The sequence below is a fragment of the Penaeus japonicus genome, unplaced genomic scaffold (assembly GCF_977035675.1).
Source record: "Penaeus japonicus unplaced genomic scaffold, GWHDUDI00000001_assembly GWHDUDI00000010, whole genome shotgun sequence".
NCBI classification, from domain to species: domain Eukaryota; kingdom Metazoa; phylum Arthropoda; class Malacostraca; order Decapoda; family Penaeidae; genus Penaeus; species Penaeus japonicus.
Window position 1 is genome coordinate 17,813,178 of NW_028234412.1, and position 5,000 is coordinate 17,818,177.

The following is a 5,000-nucleotide window of genomic DNA, read 5'->3' on the forward strand; positions in this document are numbered from 1 at the left end:
TTTGCTCTTTGACCACAAGCGATCATGTGATGTTCAAGCAGCTGTGAAATATATTGACGGCACTGCAATGGATATTAATACTAATAATTGATACTAATATTAATGGCAATGTTGATACTAATACTATTAACAAAAATCGAATGGTAACCGTATCAGAATCGTGGAATTCCAACATCCATATAAATTACTGCAAAAGAACACAAACATTCCCTCTAACGCCTACAACTTGTTCTTTAATCCTATCTAAATTCTACTACAGTATTATTTCTTCATAATCGGACTATTTGGCACCATCCTCATCTAAACAAATGCCAATATCATTTGATAGCAACAGGAGCGCCCGAGGCAGACCCAGACACACTTCATGAACACTAACTCCACTCCGCGCCGCAGCATCACAAATAAGCCGCCCCGAAATCAGTAACGTTACTCCTCCTTTAACCCCCAAGGTACGGAAGCCTTCCTCTCTCTCTCTCTCTCTCTCACAAACACAAAAAATAAGCACCCTCTCCCTATATTTTCTTCTCCAATCTCTCGGTTCTTTTATTTCATCCCCCACCGGGTCCCCGTCTCCCCCCGTCACCCAGACCCCAATCGGGCCTTCTCGGGAAAGTTTCCCGGCGCACACAACTGGTCGCGTAATCTAAATTCTTGGATTCTTGATTTCATTACAAGTTTTGAACGTCAAATTTAATTTTCTTCGGTGGTGGCCTCAAGGATGGGGAGTCGGGAGGGGGGGGGGGTGATGGTGGTGGCGAGGGATGGTGGCAGGGGAGTGGCAAGTGCGGTGGAAGGGACACTTTCGGTCGTGATGGTAATTGTCGTTGCGCTGTGGTAGCAGTTGTGTGGTAGCAGTTGTGGTGATGATGTTACATTATCTAAGTGATTTGTCATTCATTCACACATTGAAGTTGCAGTGAAGAAGTCCTGGATAGCATTTATCGATACTAAAATGGCGTTTCATTGTAATGTGGTCGCACTGCCCTTAAGAGGAGAGGATACTTTGATGTGTACGAATACAGATTATGTGAAGAATTTTGGAGGATTTATTTTCGCTTTTTATGACGGTGCCCAGTCAGAGAGTTATGTTAAGGAGGAACTTTAAGACAGAATAGCAGCGCCGATGGAACTAGTTGCGGCAAAGTGCTGGCGGCAGTGAGCTGAGGAGTGCAACAGCGCGCGGTGGCGGCAGTTGGGATATGGAATGGTGACGAGAAGGCGGTCTGCCACTGATGGTGAAAAGTTGATTGCGGCAAAGGCTGTGGCGGCGGCCGCGAAGGATCCACTGTGGGAGGAGCCCTCTGAGGCGGAGGTGGAGGGGCGCCGGTGGAAGACAGACGGCTGGACCACCTGGAGTGACACCGGCCATCACTGATAACCTTGTTAGCTCACGACTCATTACGCGGTCCTTACTCTCCCTCCCTCCTTCCTTCCGCCCTTCCCTGCTCCCTCCTCTCTCTTCGAGAGCTCTCCTCCTCGCTGCATTTTCGGTTTATTTCTTTTCCACTAATCCTTAAGTCTATCTACCCTTCCCCCATTCGACCCCATTTCACCCTTCCTGCTCAGACCGAAAGCTATTCCGTAATGCACTCATAAAACATGTTACGAAACGGAGGGAATGTTCATGCAACCGTCAGCACCGTCAGCCTACGGAAGGGAGGAGAGCTCTTTGCCTTCGGCCCGAAATCAACAGAGGAGGGAATAAAGACAGACCTCGAGGAAGGATAATGGTGTGTCATCTGAACGCGTTCTTTTCTTTTATTTTTTTACTGTTTATTTCTTTATTCTTATTCTTTTATGGCCGATGAAAAGATATGGTATTGGAGAAAGAAGTTCGGTTTCTTATATTCCCTTTTGAATAAGGTTCGATCTACGCTATCTCAATAATATTGATGAGGATGAAGATCTTTGCCGTATTCGAAATGATAGCACTGGTGATGGTAGTAAAGTTAATAGTAATTGATAAGATGATAATGATCATAATAATGACGGTAATAACGATGTAAAAATAAATGCGATAATATCAGTGATGACAATAGTAATAATGATCTATTAATAGTAACGATAATGTTATTAACAATAACTAAGCTGCGAGGTGTGGTGGAATAACAGGCAAAGATGGTGCGATGATTTCATAATATGGATGATAATATAGTAGTGACATCGACCATGCTGTTGCTTAATGATGATTATGATAAGGATAGCCAAAAGTGACGATCGTGCTGATGATAACAACAGAAACTTCAAAGAGGATGATGATTATGAATACTATAGTTACTGTCAATTGTTATTGTAATAGTTTTATTGATATCAATAGTACATTATATTGGCATCATTGCCCTGAGTTACGATGACAATAAGACTAGTAGTGAATCTCACCTTTATTGCTATTTCCGTAGTCCTCATCAGTATTTTGATGATAATGATAACGGAATGATAATGGCAGTAATGATATTAATTATTGGCCTGCCGATAATAACCGTCATATTCATGTTTTTGTTATTCTTGTTCCTTATCATTCCTGTTATTACTCTCTGTGTCATCACCATATCATCATCGTCATCATCCTCTTCATCATCTCCTTTATTATTGGCATTATCATTATCACTTTCATTGTTATCATTATTATTGCTTTTATTATCCTTACTAGTATTATTATTACTTTAGTTACTGTTATCATTATTATCATTATCACTGTTATTGTTATGATTAGCATAATTGATATCAACTTTATCATCATTATATTGATTATTATTATCGTCAATATGATTATCATTATCATTAATAGTATTATTTGCTCTTGTTGATATTATTTATCGTCCTCATCCTCATTACGGTTATTATTTCTATTATTATCATTATCTTCATCATTATCTTTATTATGATTTCAGTATTGTTACTATCATTTTTATTATTGTTATTATCGCCATGATCATTACCACAATTACTGTTAACATGATCATTTTCATTATCATGACTACCATTGTTATAATAGATATTATTATCATTGATATTATTTTTGTCTTAACTAGCATTATCATTCTTACAACCATAACCATTATATATATTATCGCTCTTATATTATTCCTATCATACTGAATATTTTTTATCCTCCATATTGTCATTATCATTGCTGTCATCATAATTATTCGCGCTGGCATTACAATTATCATTATCATTGTCATTATTATTACAATTATCATTATCATCATGATTATTACTATAATGAAACTATATCACTACCCAATTGTGGCTCCGTTTGTGGCGTGAAATTGCCAAATTGACATCAGGATTGCCGTTTCTAGCCACGATCGGCACAATCTGATTTATCTGCTATCATGCCTGTGTAAACCAACGACCAGTTAATCATAAAAGGGCCATCTCTGGTCGTCTAGGCGTGGTTCAGCCCTGATCCGTCTCTGGCTCTCCCGTGGCCCATTTTGGGAAAGCCACAACAAGCAGCGCCTTCTGGGTTAACCAACGTTTCGCATTTGAAAGCAACAGCCAACAGTCACTCACTACTTCGCAATAAGTATTTGGACTATAGGTAAAAGTTACAGCTTAAACTGAGAAGCTGGTTGAAAAGAATAGTTTTCTGTGTGATTAGGATTAAAAGTTAACCCTTTATTAGTAAATCAATATGATATTTTGACTGGAAACTGGGTATGACCCCTGATGAAGAGTGTGTTTATCTTGTCCATCCCTGCTCGCTATGTCTCAGTGCAAAGTGCTGCTGTAATCCCCAGCAGAAGCACATCAATGGCTATTTCGCTGTTTAAAAGAAACAAAGACTCGACTTGTGGCTGTAACGAAAAACAACAGAACTTCGAAGTCTCTATAAGATAGAAGTTTTTCTTGACATCCACTCACGCAGCTGGTTATTAACATACTACATTATTGTAAGTTATGCGACTCAGTATAAAGCTAGGGCATTCATTCACTAAAGGATCCAACAGTCCAGATACAGGAATCTTGGAACGCTTTGGAAATGTGTTTATTAATTCCGAAAGTAAAGCTCAGTTCCCTGGCATCTTTATCTATTGTTTGATCCCGGTTTTATTAAGGCATTCCCTTTTTATTAAAGCATCTGTAGTTTTCCTTTTATTCATTTCAAAGAATGGAAACTCATGCCTGAATATTGTTTACACGATATAGAGTTAAGAAGCATACCGACTAGTAGATCTACACAGAAAAGATGCTATAAATCAAAACAGATAAGGGCAGATCCAGAAATCCGGGGCGTCGTGAAACCTGCTTCCAACCACTGTGCAACATTCAAAGGTGTTGACTCAGACACTGCCTCGTCATTTTCTCCATCGCAATCAATCTCAGATAATTTTGACTGAAGAGAAATAACAATGATGTTAAGGAAGCTAAGCTATTCCTCACTTAGGTAACATACCAAGAACCTAACAGACGAGTGGAGTAGAAGCTAGCTAGATACCGGAAAGTGATTATTTCCACGAACAGGGCGATACATGCAAAATAAGATATATAGACCGTCCGGTTAAAATATCCACCTGCAGATCCACAAACGAGGAGACGTATGTGGGTCTTCATTTTTTCGGTTTGCCATAACCGAGCCATTTTGGATACAGTGAGCATGCATTTGGTATCCAACCAGCAATCCATATGGCTCCGTTCAAGCTAGGCAAGGCACACCAAAGTAGGAAGGGGCATTGTCATCATCACCATCATCATCATCACCATCATCATCATTGTTGTTACTAGCAATATTATCAGCCTTTTTATTATTTTGATCATTATTATCATCATTGTTGTTGCTATCATTATGATTATATAATGTGTTGTCCTTGTCATCATTATACAAATATTTTTGCTATTGTTGCAATTATCATTGTCATTATCATTGTTATAATCATTACTATTATCATTATCATCATTATTGGAATCATTATCATTATCATCATCATCATTATCCTCATTATCATTTTTATCATCACATTATTATTTTACACGATTTTTATTATTTCTATTTA